The sequence below is a fragment of the Mastomys coucha genome, unplaced genomic scaffold (genome assembly GCF_008632895.1).
Source record: "Mastomys coucha isolate ucsf_1 unplaced genomic scaffold, UCSF_Mcou_1 pScaffold11, whole genome shotgun sequence".
Classification (NCBI taxonomy): domain Eukaryota; kingdom Metazoa; phylum Chordata; class Mammalia; order Rodentia; family Muridae; genus Mastomys; species Mastomys coucha.
Genome location: NW_022196893.1, coordinates 16,554,261 through 16,570,733, shown reverse-complemented (window position 1 = coordinate 16,570,733; position 16,473 = coordinate 16,554,261). Strand labels below are relative to the sequence as shown.

Below are 16,473 nucleotides of genomic sequence, written 5' to 3'. Positions count from 1 at the left end.
CCCCCCCCCCCCCCCCCCCGCCTCAGTCACCTCCCTTGTCTAGGCCATCCTCACCTTCAGTTCTCCAAAGACACAGGCACCTTCTCCTCACATTGGCTCAGTCTTAGGATGGTCCATTTCTGCCCCTTGTAGGTTGGCTCCATGATGCCCGTTGGAGGGGTTGCATGTGCTACTGCCTCGCAAGGGGCAGACATACCTGATCAGGATGCTGACAGGCTGTGACCTGGGCTCACTGCTCTCCCCTGGGATTCATAAGGACTCCCAGGGAACCTATCACACAGCTGTATCATACAACGAACAGAGTGGAGACAGGTGGGGACAAGGCAGGCAGCAGGTACAACATGCTCGGGGCATACAGAACTGCAGTTTGGGCTCCATGCAGACCTTCCCTGACTTACCCGTGCTTGAACCCAAGGATGGCAGAGGCCAGAAGAGCCCTCACTCCCGCCCCCACCCCCACCCCAGCCCCATCACAGCCTAAATGGAGCAGAGGTTGGGCGGGGCTTGTGATCAGTTTGGTTGCTATAGTGTCCTGCTGCCACACGGTGTCACTGCTGGGAAGCACACCACCCGGTGGAGGCAGGGGGCGGATCAGGGGCCTGACTGACTGGCTGGTCAGGAGGGCAGCTGTATGTGGTCGTGCTGATGGCACCGACTGAAACAGGGCTCCCTTCCAAGGCAGCCTCCAGAAATATACTCCTGGGCCCACGCACTTGGATCTCCTGCAGTCTTCTGCACATGCGCGCGTACACACACACACACACACACACACACACACACCCTGGTACATGTCTGATGGGAGTGGTGTAGGCAGATGTGTACAACCTCAAAGGGACTCATGCTGGGTCACACTGCATAGGATTTATGTATTTTCATAAGGAAAATACACTGTTTCATAGGAAACAGTGAATGTGTGCCTGTGTTCATTCTATGAAACATGTTCTGTATTAACACTGAACATTATACTATATGTAGCATTCATTATATATTATATATATGACATTTTTGTTCAATTTTATTTTTTATTTTTAAAGGAAGTGAGACCCATCCTCGTGGGTCTCAGCGTCAAGATGCTGGATATAGCTCCGTGACTCCCGAGCCTCGCCAGCTACTGAAGGCTCCTCTGTCACCCCCGGAAGACCCTCAGTCTCTGGAGGGTCGGGTAAAGATGTGCAGGTCTTGCTTCTGTAGGACTCAGTTAGGCTTCTGCATGCTGCCTGGGCTTCCAGCTGTTGTGTAGAGCCCGGCATCCTTGTGTTGGGGCCACCCAAGGTCCAGCCTGCTCTCCTTGTTGGTCTTGAACTAGTTTGTCCTCAAAGACACTTAATGCACATCCCGACTACAGTCTCAGCCTGCTCAGAGGAGTGTATCCTAGGACCTCCAGCCCGAAGCATCCCCTTGGCTCCCAAGTAACACCCCCGGAAGTCACTTCTTAGATTAGCCAGCAGGTGGCAGCAGGGGACCGGCCAGAGAGCAGGACCTCCGCTGGTACTTTCCCTGAGGCACAATCTGGGGCGCCCCTGAATCCTGACTCCACCCTCTAAGTGGAACTGAACTGATTTGCTTCCTCAACATGCTGTGGAAGTGGGAAGTGAGCAGAGGTTATCCCTGGGCTAACCCCCCCCACACACACACACACCGAACTTCCACTCTGCTGAATGCTGTGTAGCGCTCACCCTGATCCCCACCTGCACCCCTATCTCTAGTGACAGCCAGTTGTCAGAGAAGAGCCAACAGAATGTAGAGAGGGACGCAGGACAGGGCAGAGGTCATCTTCCAGGAAGGAAGGGCCCCTCAGAGCTCTTGGATGCTCCCAGGCTACCCCCTCTGGGTGGCCGCTGTGTGTCCTGTCCTGTGTCCCTAGTACTTGACCTCTGCAGAGCAGAGGCCATCTCCCACTGCCGTGTAGGAGCCAGAAGGTGGGGGTGACTTGTCAGCATGTCAGTCTGCTTACACAGACACAACTGGCTATGGTAGCCAGAGGTTGGGCCTGTGTGAGGATGAAGGGTGGGTGGCTGGGCTGTGCAAGAGAGTATGGGCAAGTATGGTGGTCTGTATACGCTTGGTCCAAGGTGTGGCACTATTTGGAGGTGTGGCCTTGTTGGGGGGGGGAATGTGTCATTGTGGGCATGGGCTTTAAGACCCTCATCCTAGCTCCCTGGAAGACAATCTTCTGTTTGCCTTCCAAATAAGATATAGACCTCTCAGCTCTTCCTACATTGTGGCATGCTTCTGCCATGAGGATCATGGACTGAACCTCTGAACCTGTAAGCCAGCCCAAATTAAATGTTGTCCTTTATAAGAGTTGCCTTGGTCATGGCGTCTGTTCACAACAGTAAAACCCTAACTAAGACAGTGAGGGATGATGACCAGTGGGCAAAGCTCTCCACAGGGAAGGGGAGCAAGGACCACTCCTCTAGGGCTTGAGGCCTAGCAAGGCAAGAGGCAACAGACTCGATCACCAACTAACCAACTGCAAGATAAAGAGAGGTGAAAAGGTAACCATTTATCATCCACCATCGACGTCCCAAAGGACAGCAGAGAGGAGACAAAGGGGCATGCCACGGAGCATCTGAGCGTCTCTAGCTGCCAAGTCCTACATAGCATCAAGACCCGGCTCAGATAGCCCCTACTTTGGGAAGCCCTCGCTATTGCTCAGATCCCCTCTGGATGCTCTCACCCCTGGAGCTAGCACAGTATCAAATCTTTGGAAACAGCAGGCTAAGTTTGAGAGGACTGGTAGCTGAGGGTGGACATAGAGGGTTATTAGGGATGTTTGGTCTGCCTAGGTGTGCTCATGTGGGTGTGTGGGTATGCAGTTTGAGGCAGACTGGGGTTCAGGGTGGACCCAGCCATGCCAACGCCCACAAGGGAGGCCTGTGCTGCCAGCGCAGGTAAGATCAGGTAGGGGTAACACCTTACATTCCTAAGCTAACCCTAGCTGAGGCCTGACCCTCACCCCTGCCACACACATACACCACCTGAATGAAGGCTTGGGGCCCCTGGGAGAAGGGTATGTGACCATTTGGCCCAAGGATAGAAAGTTACATTCACGGCCATCCCAATTCTGTCCCAAGGGAGGCAGGCACGAAAGGACAAAAGGATCTGTTTAGGACCACAGGCTGAGGGACACTGGAAACCAGTGTTGTGCTCTGACACTTGGAGTCACAGGGCCTGCTGCTCCTCTGATGTGGAGGGTCTTGGGTGTCCAGGGCTTGGGCCACTAAGGGGCATGTGGAAGATGAAGGGAGGGTGGTGCCACTCACTACACAGAGCTGCCAAGGTTTCGTGCGAGCGAACATGCCAATGGCGTGGCTGGCTGGCACTCTCATGCCCTCTACAGCCAATCTCCGTATTTCCAGAATGACCAAAGACCAGTTGTAAGTTCTTGACAGAACATCCTTTATTTATACCCAGTTCCCACACCACAGCCCCCACCCAATCTGTGGCTCCATGTAGCTTGCTGAGCAGGGGCCTCCGTGTGGCTGTGTCCCTGGGCACCTCAGGGAAGGCAGTAGGTTGTATAGTTATCTTCGGAGGGGCAACATCACTGCCCTGAAACCACACAACCTACTACCTCACCCTGCGGCGTCCATGTTCTGGAGGAGGCCCAGACGCTCCCCACCCACCCTGGCCACAGGCCGCTAGAGCCATAGAGCACAGGGCGGGGTGGGGGAGGGGGAAGCGGAGACAGTGGCTCAGCAAGAAAGGCCCATGCCCACCAGATGGATTGGGGAAGCCTCTGGTGTCTGAACCCATCGCCCCAGAGAGGTCAAGGGACTGTCCGAAGTCTCCGTCAAGCTCTTTTTGCATGGCAGCTACCACCCCGTCCCTCCCTCAGTCTCCCCAGCCAGGGTCGCCGTTGTATCCACTGCAGATATTGCGGCCACTTCAGGAAAGACAGTAGATTGTATAGTTACCGCAGAGCGGGGCAGCGCCCAAAACCATACAACCTACTACCTCACCCCAAAGGCCGTCAGTCAGGCTCAGCGCAGAGCTGGGTGGCGTGGCTTCTTGAGGTCCCTCCTGGAGGAAGAAGGAGAGCTGGGGACACGGTGAGGGCCTGACACAGCCAGCTTGGTGCTGAGGGTATTAATAGAGGGCTGGGATTCTCTCAAAGTGGGCCAGGGCATTTAAACAAAACCACAGAGAGTAATGGAAGACGGGGAGGAGAGAGAAAGCACCACCGGGCGCTCATCAGTTACTAAACAGGAGTGGCCACAGTGGGGGAAGGGTGTCGTTGGTTAAAGGGCACCAAGGTCCAGGGAGCTTCCGGTGTCCACCTGGCTGAGTCCCAGCCTCTGCCCACTCAACTCAAGCACAGTGGAGCCGCCAGGACTCCTGCTAGGCCGCAGCCTTGGGCATGCACCCTCTTCCTCTCCTGTGGGTTCTGGTTCAGTCCCTGCCTCTCCCCCAGGGTGGCCTGAGCTGACCTTGCCGGGGGAGGCTCAAGACAGTCTGTCCTTGTGGGAGGCAGCCTAGCTCCCCACGGTGGCCAGCCGGGCACAAGTGCAGACCCTGGCTGGACACTCATGGCCAGGCTGTCGCTGATGCTAGCACATCCCGAGGCCAGCAGGGGCTCTGTGCTTGGCTCTGAGCTTGGGGCTCCCAGAGCCTTAGACTGCTGGGGCAGGGGGGAACACCCGGGTGAGAACAGAAGGCCTGGCATGGATCTTGCTGTTTGTTGCCCGCGCTGGGGCAGGCTATGCATGCTGTTCACAGCCACTATCTTGCTGGGGGAAGCTCGGGCAAGTGTATTGTCAACACATCTTAGAGTAGGGAAAGGCCTAGTGCAGCCTTCTCCCCTGAGCAGCGGCAGTGTGCAGGAGACATTCTTCTGCCTTGTAAGATGCTTCTGTGGTTCTCAGCTCTCCGGTGTCAAGACGCACTTGGAGGCTCCTCCACCCACAGCCTTCCTCGGCAGGCCCTGGGCTATACATCAAACCCTACAGCCGTGAAGCAGGGACTGCAGAAGAATCTGAAACTCAGAAGGTGGAGTCTCTGCTCTCAGAAAGGAAGGACCTGCTTCTTTCGGGCCTCAGACAGGTTTGCCCAGCATGCAGAGGGAAGCCTTGTGCCCAATCCTAGGAAGCCCCGCAGGCAGCTTTTGCTCTCTGCATGAGCCCTAGCATCTATAGCCACACCCCCTTCCTCCCTGCCAAGGGTCAAGGAACAAGTCCAAAGCCTGTGGGTCAAAATGAAGCCATTAGGCCTAAGTCCACATCATGTACCCAGAGCTGGAGTCTATGGGGCAGAATAGCTTGGGAACAAGGCCCTGGAGCACTGGTGTGGCCTGGCCCTCAGTGGGCAGGCCTGTGGTGACAGGAACCACTAATCTCCCAAGCCCCAGGGCATCTGAGCCACTGGGGTACCATCCCCTGCCTCAAGCCTGGACCCTTTCACTAACAGGCAGGTCAAATGACCTCAAGGATGATCCAAGCAGAGCCAGACAGGCAGGAAGAGGTGTGGGAAGAGAGTGGGAAGAGAGGAAGGGCCTCTTTGATGCTCCTATCCATGACGAGTGGACCAGGTGAGAAGGCTGAGGGGTGTCCCACACTGGTTAGCCTCTCTGTAAGCTGACTGGCCATGGTTAACCTCCCCAGTTGCCCGGATGTGGTGGAATGGCTGGAGACCACGTTGGCCATCTCTATCTGAGCCCCCCAGAAGGACCTTGAAGTAGGAGAGAGAACACACATCAACCCCAGGCCTCTCAATGCCTCGGGTTCTGCCCTTAGCTGGCAGGACACAGGTACCATGAGCAGAACTGGCTGGGAGGTCTCGGCTGCTCCCTCTGACTTTGGGCACCATCCTGCATTTCTGTAGGGTCCTTTTAGCTGCCCCCTGGGGATTCTCAGCAGCTCCTCTACTTAGCAATCAGCAGGAGGCTGGTGCATGCCACTACAGCAGCCCCAAAGCGCCTGTTCTGCACTTGGTGAATCTGGGCTTCTGTGCAACACAAACCTTGCAGAGCCCGAGCTGTGGGGGAGAAATACCAGGAGACAACATCCTAGTTCTAGCAAGGACAGTGGAGCCACCGTCCCCCCGTACCTTAGCCAAACATGGGACCAGATGTGACTCTGTTTCCCTCATCTGTCCTTTCTCTCGACAAGACCTCCTGGCAGGTCCTCCTTCAATGCCAGGTAGCCTGGAGAGTATCAGGATCACACTGGGGGACTGAGTGATGGTGCTGGGGTACTGAGAAAAGAGAGGGACCTCATGCTGAGGTCCTCAGAGGCCTCTCAAGGCTAGGTGACTTGAAAGGCATGAGTCTGTAGATAGTGTGTCCTCAGGGTGGGAGGCTACGTCTCTTCCACTTGGAGCCAGTAATGAATAGAACTGCATCTCTGTTAGACGAGGTCCAGCCTAAGTAGGCCGATAGGAGGTCAAAGGTCACCACATCCTATCATGGCTAGATGAGTCATCTGGGGTGGTGCTCTGGGGGAACCACAATACTCAGGGCAGGAGTGGGGGGAGGGTAGCACAAAGGCATCCAAGCTGAGGGCAGGTCCTGGAGTGCTGACAGGGATGTGGTTCAGACCCTAGCCTTCCTCACTCTCAAGTCTCCCATGGCTCCCTACTTTCCAGAGGAAGGACAGTGGGGGCCTACTCACCACAGGGGAGCCATTGGCATGCAGAACTTCCTGCCTGGTCCCACTTCCTGACCACCTTGGGGGTTAGAAACAAAAGCAATGATCATCAGCTTTAGAGGGGAGAAAGCCCGGCCCCTGGTGGCCTCTCCTGGCCATACCTTACTATCCTATAGCACAATGACATTTCCATCCAGTCTGCCTTTTGCCTGATGATACTTCGCATATAAAAGCCTTGGATGGAATGGCCTCTAAGCTCAGCCCCGTGCTGGCCATGCGGTTCAGAGACTATGTTCAAACTTCATCCATGGTGGCCAAGTGTGTTTTTGTGGGTGGCCAGTGGCCTTGCCTGGCTGATGATTGGATGCTGTGGAGCCCAGAGAGAGAGGGGGAAGGAAGGGCCTGGAGGGGCCAGGCTCACACTTGCCGCAGTGGGTACTGCCCTGAGTATTGTGCCGCAGGCACACCGGTCTGTGGTAGTTAAGTGGACTCTGGAAGGAGAGTTAATCTCCTCTCAGAAGTCATCCGTGAGAAACAACTTCCTTCAGACATAGGGCAAATGGGGCTTGAACTCTCCCAAGAGCAGAGACCCAGAGTGAGAGAGCATGAGAATGAGCTCACTGGCCCGCAGACTTACACCAGGAGTCAAGTCACTGATCCTGCCTCCCTTGGGCCCAAAACATCATGGCAGAGCCAGCAGTAAGACGGAAGGCCAAGCAGGGACATGGCGTAGTGAGGGAGCAGCCTGGCCGGCTGAAGGGCTCTGGAGCTGAGCCTGTGGTACAGAATATAGAGGCAATGATCTGCCCACTTCTGTCCATCAAGCCAGGGTGCTTTGTTGCAGGCCTTGCTAGCTCCCTCCCCACCCACCCCACCCCCTACAGCTCAAGGATGGGAAGATGAGCCCATTGGCTACTGAGGGTCTGGTGAGGACACAAGGGTGGGAAAGCCCCCTCCCGGACTCCCAAGACAGCCGAGCTATCTGTCACGCTGACACCCTTCCTCGGAGCCTTCCCGCTGCACCCATCGGCCCTGCCCCCAACCCACAAAGCAGCAAAGTGCCCTGGGCAAGCCTCCTCTGCCCTCCTTGGCCATCTCCCAGGCCCTCCCCACCTCCTGGCTTTTGCCCTGGTCTGTCCCTCTGCCAGGAACCGCTGACCTGCTTTTCCTGTTTCTTTCCACAGGCTCCTGCTCTCTGGGGGGCCTGGCTCTGTGTCTGGGGAGGCTGACCCACAGGTGCCCGTCTTAGGCTCATTCCTCTCACACACCCGGTGGCAGGCATGGCTACCACAGTCTCTTCAGTTCCAGCAGCTCTCTGCCTTATGGGAGGTATGGGGGGGGGTTTACGCTGGTTCCACAAGACTTCAGGGAGGGTCACCCTTTCTGGGTCTCTGGACATCTCTAAAGCCATGTGTGAAAGAGAAGGGAAAGGCCTAGTTCCATGTTTGGGGAGTGTTCAGACGTGCCAGGCCCACCTGGGAAACAGCTAGGCCTCAACCACTGGCCTTGGGCCTCGGGGTTGGGACCCACAGAAATGCCTCCTTTCTCAGGGGTAATTAATAAGGAAGGGGTCCTGAAACAGACCGAGGGGACCCAGTGGGGCAGGCTGGAGGAGGACCAGTGGGTGGCGGGGTGGGCAGTACACATGAATGGCGCTCCTGAGGAGGTCGCCAGGGAGTGAGCAGTCAGCAGACGCCCTGCCATCTGCCAGCTGCCACCTCTCAGCCCTGTCCCAGTCCTGCAGTGTCTGCCCATGGGCAGGGTGCCTGGGGGAGGAGCCAGGCTGGCCAGGACAGGTGCGCCAAAGGCCTAGGCAGGCAGGTGGCCCTTTCAGGGCTGGGCGGATGTCTGGAGGGAGAGAGGCAGGCAGACAGTGTCACCCTGAAGTCACCTCAGGCTTGGCTTGGGGCCACCAAGAGCCAGACCCCCCCCATGGTAGCCCCCCTCTCCTAGGCTCCCTGATTAAGTTTCTCCCATAAAGCAGCCAGTGTCTCTGCTCAGCAGGCCGTGCCAACAGCGAGTCTGGGAACGACGGGAGGGGTGGCATCCGGCTGGGCAGAAGGCGGATCTCCTTATGAACACGGCCCATAAAGTTAAAAAGATGTGTGCTCACTGGGTGGGCATGGGTCGGTGTGCCCAGAGGCAAGCCCTGCCCACTGAGCACCATCTTGGATCTAGCTAGGACCCGCATGTTAGGGGGTGAACAAAAGTCTCACTTATCAAGACAAGTAACACCTTTGTGAGAGGTTTAGAGAAGTGATTAATACGAAAGTCCCCTAGACATCACAAGCTCATATCTGAGTGTAGATGACCCGGGCTTTGCTGAGTCTCCCCCTGCTTCAGACTAGAACGCTCAGGCAGGTGTGTGGGAGAATGCCCAGGCAGGTGTGTGGGAGAACGCTCAGGCAGGTGTGTGGGAGAATGCCACACAGGTTTGAACATCCCCTTCCAGATGTACCAGTTACGCAGGGTCAAACCCGGAGCTAGCATCTGAAGGCCTTGGACCTAGATCTTCCTAGCCATACACACCTCATCTGAATCCCAAGATGAATCCGACCCGTACTGGGCTTTGGGTAGACTCAGGGTCTGAGATGCTCTGGTGGCATGCCTACCCCTAGATCTATGGCCCATAGCAAGACTCAGAAGGGAAAAAGGAAGATGTAGGGTCTTCAGCTAGCCGGCCAGGGAGGCCCATATCTGAGCCTAGCTCTCCCCATCTAGAAATAGGGTCTGAGGGAGTCAGTTGGCCATATACCTTCTCTGGAGAGCTAGTGAGATAGCTGTCTGATCCAGACGAAAGTGGGAGCCATGAAGAAGTTGCTGGCTTATGCCTAGGGCAAAGCACAGATGGTCTGGTGTACAGTGGGGAAAGGCTATTATGCAGGGCCTCCCCTGCCCTGTGGACTCAGCCTGGGGCTAAGACACACAGGTCACCAGCTCTGACCACGAGTGTATGAGTTCATCCGTAGATATTCTCAATCAAGACTCATCTGGGTCACAGGAAGATGACTGGGAAATGACTGCAGATGTAACATCATGGAGACCCCCCCCCCCAAATCAGCTCCCCCTGGTTCTCCTTGCCCTTCCTTGGGCGATGTTTCCTGTTCTAGGAAGCTTCTACTCCAGGATCCCGGGAGGTTCCATCCTGGCCCGGCACGTGGGAAGGCATTGGTCTGAGCCGGTAGATTTGGATCACTCTGCTAGGTCTCTGGAAGGAGGGCATAGCCTGAACAAGTATCACTTTAGGTTGACAGAATTGTCTGCCTGGAAGCTGTGGGGTAGAAGCCTGGGGTCAGCATGCAGCTAGCTTCCTAAAGGGAACACTTAGTCTCTGTCTCCATGGCTTCTGGCTACCCTGGTGGAGAGCACAGAGCCAGGCAGGGCCATCAAGTAACCCCATGCTGCCCAAGAGGATTCAAAAAGCGTTTTATCCCACACCCTTCCCTACTTTACTTGGAGCTACTTCCTCACTTTTTTTTAAGGTCCTCCTATCCTCCCCCTCCCCCCATCACAGGGGTATCAGAGCTTTTCAGCCGCTCCCAGCTCCCAGAGCATGCCCCAGTTGTCCTACCTTGGGAAGCTGGAATGTACCATCAATATGGCAATGACCAAGGCAGCCGGCTGTACTGTGGACCTGGATGGCATCATTATGGTATCACTCTGGGATGCACTGCTTCTGATCTTTGGGAAGGCAGAGGAACAATGTGAGCTTGTTAACAGGCACAGGAAGCTCTTAGGGGGTCTTACTGTGGATCCCTGCTGAGCAGAGATGCTGAACCAGGCAGGCACTACATAGAGAGTGGGGGTGGGGGAAAAGCTTCAAGCTTCTTGTACCTCCGAACCTTGGTGGCCTAGTACACGCACCGCCCTGCTGCTCTGGGAGTAAAGCAGCCTTGTCTAGCAAGCACCTGGACTGCTTCTTCATATCATAGGCTACCCCGGCCAGGAGACTGGCTGGCCATTGTGAAACCCTGGCATTCTATACTATGCTCAGCCAGGGAGGCTCAAGATCCTTGGGAAGGTCCAGGGTATGAGGGGCATTTGGAGGCCCGAGGCTTTCCTCTCCAGGAGGGACCTAACTCAAATCTATGCTTGTTAGTGGCTCCACTCAGAAACCCGGTGCCACAATACAGACATTATTTCTAGACCCATCCGTGCTGGCCCCGCCGCTGCCAAAGACTCCCTCTAAAAGTACAGTGTAAGTGGCCGGCTTTCCAGATCGTGATGTACAGCCTTTTCTTTCTGTCTGCTCGGTGATAAAGCCTCGGAGGGTACCAAGGAATAAGTGGGCTGGGTAAGGGGCCAGGACTCCCAGGTTGCCTTGCCAAAAACTGGCTGTGCCAAGCCCAGGGCGGCCATGGCCAAAGCCAAACATTGTGGGGGCAGGTCCTGGGCTCTGTCCAGGCCACTCAGGGCAGGCGCGAAGCAGGGATTTCCTTCTCTTCAAGGCTACTGCTGGCTTCAGCTACAAAATGGCGGATGGCTATGTCGGCCATTTTGTGACGCCCTTGGAAGACAAAGGACCGTGGAAGTCAGAGGGTAGGACCAGTGGATGCCTGGCAGAGAAGAGGAAGAACAACCTAATGGAAACAAGGCTCTGCCCTGTGCTGAGGCCTGAGACAGTCTGGTCAGAGAAAGTGTGTCAAAGCAGGCTCTTTCCAGAGCCGCCTTCCCGCCGAAGCTCCCAGCATGCTCAGGACTTTTAGCAACTGCTACACCTCCCTTAAAGGGGCTCCTGGTGGCCCATGGTGTGCCTGTCAAAGAGCACTTAAGTTCTTACACCTAATGGTAACAGATGTGAGGCTTCCTAGGCCTGAGCTCTTCTGGCTTACAATTCTCTGCCCTAGTCTCTCTGTAGGACATGTTCTTATCTGCCCACGCTGGGGAGACCTCAAGCCAGGGGGCTTAGGGGTCAACCTGTACTCCTAGAACGGGTGCTCCAGGTAGATCAGTCTGTCTGGGGCCAATAGGTCAAGGGATTGGTTGTCAAGATGGCCGTCAACTGGGATCCCAGGAGGACTTACTTCAGGAGTATGGCTGTGCCCTGTCCCCACTTTCCATGGCTCCAGCTATGATGGTCCAAGAGGCATTCCTATCCTGCCTCAGCCTCTTCATAAACAAGCACCCTGATCTAGTCATACCCCCTTTCCATCTGCTGGCCAGCCAGGGGTTCCACTGCTCACTTGCCATGGCTAGTCTCCAAGCCTCTCTAGGCAGAGGGCAGTAGGTACTCAGTGACCAGCTAGAGCCCCACAGAGGGGTGGATCCAGGGGTTGTTGGGCTCCTTTGTGCCCCTTCCCAACCTTATTCTCTCTCTCATTCAGAATCCAGTTGTAAACTAGAGGCAGAGAGAGGACGGCTCCAGGGGCGGGGTGGGGCAGGGTGGGGATGGAGGTGGGTGTAGGTCTCACCTCAGGCTGCCTCATATTGACCTATGCAAAGCAAAACATCTGTGTGGAGAACAATCCCATTTCACAGGCAGATAGTCTGAGGCCCAGGAGCAAGTGACACTACAACTGCAGGACCCATGTTGTAGGGTGAATAGGTCCTAGGAGAGATAGCAACTCGCAGGGCCAAGGTTGGGATGTCTAACAGGGACTGTCCACATGAGTCCAGGGCAGAGCTGTGACAGAGTGGAAACTTAGAGGAGTCCTCATCATGGAACTGCCGAGGTCACATGGTGAGAGCACCTGGTCACGTGGTAAGAGTACATGGTCACGTGGTAAGAGTGGGTGGTGCCAGTCATCACGTGTACAACTATAGCTGTCTGGATAACTCTAGAGTGTGAACAGCGTGGTGGCCTCTGTTAGTCACTGAGGGTCTCTCCTTAGTCAGAAGCTGTGTGGTTCTGGGTTTAAGTGCCCACCCCATTCAACAGTACTGTGTAGAGAGAATCCCTTGTAAGTAACACCTGTCAATAAAAAACACCAATGAGCCAATGAGCTCAGGCAAGAAATAGGGGGTAGGACACTGGCAGGAAAAGAAAGGATTCTGGGAAATAGTGAGAGAATAAAAGGAGACACAGCGAGATGCAGAGATTTGAGCAAGCTGCCGGGACTATGAGGAAGGCACTAATGAAGAAGCGAGCCTCCGTGCCCTCCCCTTTGGCCAAGGATCACGTTGTCGCAGGGACGAAGTGAACCCTAGAGGGAGAGGTAACTAATCGTGTGGAAGACATAGAGTAGTTCGAATGGGTTAAATAAGTTACGGGGTAGTCAGGGAATGAGCCACAGCTTATGGCCAAGCATTTATTAATAAATAATTAGTCTCAGAGTCATCATTCTAGGAGGAAAAATGGGTTATTTTTTTTTTATAGTACTGTAAACTCATGAGCCTGTGCTGAGTACACACTCCCTTAAGGACTTTTAGGTGTGAACACAGTTGTTTTTTTGTTTTTGTTTTTTTTTTTTTTTTGGAGGAGGTGGTGTACTGGGGATTAAACCCAGGCCTCTATCACTGAATGATATCTCTAGCCTTTCAAAAAAATATTATTTTGAGTCTTACTAAGTTTCCCGGGCTGACCTTGAAATCCACACTATAGCTCAGACTGGTCTCAAATTTTCTTTCTTCTTTCTTTCTTTTTTCTTTTCCTTTTCTTTTTAAGACAGGGTTTCTCCATGTAGCCCTGGCTTTCCTGGAACTCCCTCTGTAGACCAGGCTAGCCTCGTAGAGATCTGCCTGCCTCTACCTCCCAAATGCTGACCTCAAATTTTCAATCTTCCCAAGTCACAGGCCTTCATCATGAGGCCCAGCAAATGTGAACACTCTGAACCTGGAATGTGCTGGGCACTAGTAAGTCCCTCCAGGGTTCACTCTGCCCCTGTGACAATGGACATGAACCTTGGCTAATGGGGAGGACACAGAGCGGCTGTGGTTTGATTCTGTTCCCCACCCCCCACTCCCAGCTACACAGCAGCCTGGGAGTTTTCATGTTTTGGGGGTGAGGGTAATAGAAGACTCTGTTGCATTGTGAGAGATCACAATGCTGTTCAGAGAGCTCTAGGAAGCGAGACCCCATGGAGGGCCACTGGACCTTCCTCCAATGACTAAATACAAGGTATTTGTATGGCTAAACAAAGATTATGGGGCAGGAACAATGGCTCAGCAGTTAAAAACACTCATCATTCCTTCAGAGAACCCTGGTTCCAGTCCCAGCACCCCTATGGTGGTTCATAACAATCTCTAACTCTAGTTCCAAGAGATCCAATGCCCTCTCCTAGGCTCCTTGGGCACCAGGCACGAACATGGCATATAGACATGCATGAAGGCAAAACACCGATACACATAAATTTCTAAAACATCTTTTAAGAATGTTTAAGATCTAGAGGGGCTGGAGAGATGGCTCAGTGGTTAAAAGCACTGACTGCTCTTCCAAAGGTCCTGTGATCAAATCCTAGCAACCACATCGTGGCTCACAACCATCCGTAATGAGATCTGATGCCCTCTTCTGGGGTGTCTGAAGACAGCTACAGTGTACTTACATATAATAAATACAGAAATCTAAATAAAAAAAGATCTAGAGCTAAAGGTCAGATGGTGGGGTGCCTGCCTAGCAAGCACTGGACCCTGTGTTCAATGCCCAGCACTGTATAAACTGGGTGCAGTGGCTCACACTTGTAATCCAAGTACTCATGACGTGAAGGCAAGAAGATTGAGAGTTCAAGGTCACCCTCAACTACATACAGAGTTCAAGATCAGCCTAGGCTAGAGACCTTATCTAAAAACATATAAGAATATCTAACTATCAGATGAATCTGGCTCCTTTCCCACCCAGGGAGTCCACTAGTCTGGTCTCTAGGCTGGGGGTGCCAGACCTTGGGAATCTGGAAACCCCATATATAACTTCCAGTGTGCGTCTCTGCCTTAGTGGTTGGGCCCACTGCACACAAGCTTTAGTTTCTCTTCCTAGCGAGGGAAACTACAGGACAGGCAGGTCCCTTCAGAAAACCAATCATCCTCAGAAACTAAGCCAAGCCAGGTGGCTACCACTTGCAGGGCTGGGCACCTCAGTGCTGGGTAAGCACTGAGCATGGCGGGCTCCATGGCCAGCTACAGAAGTGTGGGTAGGATGCCAGGCCAAGGGCTTGCTATGCTCAGCCCTCTCAGAGTTTCCAGGCTACAGGTGAGATGGGATTGACTCTCTACCCAGAAGACCCTGGAAAGAAGGATTTTGTGTATGGGGAGGGGAGTCCCTGAAGCTAACACTAGCACTGAGTAAGTACCTACTGTGTACATCTAGCCTCACCTTTTATGCATGGTGCTAAGTAGGGGCTGGGTCATGGACCAGGCCTGGCCACTTTACTCCCAGCCAGCCCATCCTTTTCTTTTCTAGACTCTTCTGAATATGTCTTGACCCAGGACCCATCTGGGACTCCTACCCTTGCTCCTGAAGCTCGGCCTCCAACACACATTAGCACCCAGGACTCAGAGACCCAGGGGAACATCCCCACCCTGAACCCTTGTTAAAGGTGTACCACTGGATTCTAGAGGTCCATCAGCACCCATGGGACACTGAAGGGATTGTATGACCTGGAGGTTAGCTGTCTCTGGCTGAGGATGGAGGTACCACATGCAGGTGTGGTTTAGGGTAGGTACCCAAGAGGCCCTAGCATCTGTGAACCAGAGCTCCTTGGCTAAAGAGCCACGAGGTCCCTAGGCCAACTACATTCTTCAGGTATGTCCAGATCCTGTATACACAGCCTCTCTTCCATCTCTATCTGTACTCTCCTCTCCTGTGCTGTCCCATCTACCAAGTTCTGGAGCCTTCTCCCTAGCTGTCTATCAGGCCCTAACAGCCCTGACCCCAGGTGCAGACACAAAGACAAAGTGAGTGTGTGCGGCAACCCATACACACCAATGCACGGGTAGCAGAGGGGTCCCAGGACCAAATGCAGGCGGCTCTGGTTTATACGAGATGGCGTGGGGCCCTGCCTGTAGTCTAGCAGGTAAGGTTGCCCTTGACCGTGGCCACATCGAATCCCTGGATTCATCTAGGTGGATCCAGCTATACTTGGGATCTGCCTCCAAGGGAAAGGGACAAAGTGTGAGCATAGTGCCCAGGCTGGCCACCACCTCCGAGCACAAGAAGCCCCAGGTACACAGGTCCCCTGTCATAACTGCAAGGTATCCATGGCATCAAAAGCAGGACCTTTGCTACTGAGCCCTGAATGATAGAAACTGCAGGTGATACAAATGGCCTGGGGCCATCTCATTCTTCTCCCATCTCCTCCTCGATGGCTGGGGCTGACAGAGGGCCCAGTCTAGTCTTCCAGGTGCACCTGGATATGCTTGGACATCGTGGAATCCCTCAAAGAGACAGGCAGGAGTTGAGACTGCCCAGGCAAGACCCAGCATATGCAGACCTCCAGGCCCACATGACTGCATGGGCCCAGAGCAGTATCCAGGAGGGTTGGGGGTAGGTGGCCCTGAGTTCCATAAACAACAAAAATGTTGCACTGACCTGAGCTGGACATGGTTGTTGAGTTCTAGGAGTCACCTGGGGAAGCTGTCAAGAAGAGGCCAGTGCCTAGAGGAGAAGCCACACTAGTTAGGGGCTGGGGTGCATCCATGAGCCCTTTTCTTGCATTTATATTGTTTTCCTGTGAACCCCAACCCCGGGACCCCTCAAAAGGCCTTGGGCACAGCTTAGGAGTCACCTGGAACTCACGGTAGCTCAAGGCTAGGAGACTAGTTAACCACTTGTGGCCTGGAGACACTGGGTCATGAGGTCTTTGAGTCACGAGCTTAGACTGGGGAGCCATGGAAAGTTTGGGGCTCTAGGGTTCAGTTGGCAAGATTGGAACTGCACCCCTTGAATGTGCCAGACTGGATCTGGGCCTGGGAGGCATCCTGCCAAGGGCAGACTGGATGCTCTACCTTATTTAAG

At 54.3% G+C, this 16,473-nt stretch overlaps 2 long non-coding RNA genes across 7 annotated transcripts in view; one reads left to right on the top strand and one right to left on the bottom strand.

Moving 5' to 3' along the window:
• The window catches only part of LOC116077364, a 2,734-nt gene extending 1,395 nt beyond the window's left edge, over positions 1-1,339 (top strand). For 2 of the 3 annotated variants that reach the window (XR_004113223.1, XR_004113221.1), the window contains exon 4: positions 133-355. This is a non-coding gene — a long non-coding RNA (uncharacterized LOC116077364). Of the gene's footprint in view, positions 1-132; positions 356-1,034 lie in introns of those variants that run through there. The other variant, XR_004113225.1, reaches the window with a different exon arrangement.
• Positions 1,340-3,378: 2,039 nt separating this feature from the next.
• Positions 3,379-16,473, bottom strand: part of LOC116077349 — a 62,232-nt gene continuing 49,137 nt past the window's right edge. For all 4 annotated transcript variants that reach the window (XR_004113213.1, XR_004113211.1, XR_004113215.1 and 1 more), the window contains exons 3-4: positions 16,048-16,113; positions 3,379-10,268 (exon numbers count right to left, since the gene is read on the bottom strand). This is a non-coding gene — a long non-coding RNA (uncharacterized LOC116077349). The remainder of the gene's footprint in view (positions 10,269-16,047; positions 16,114-16,473) is intronic.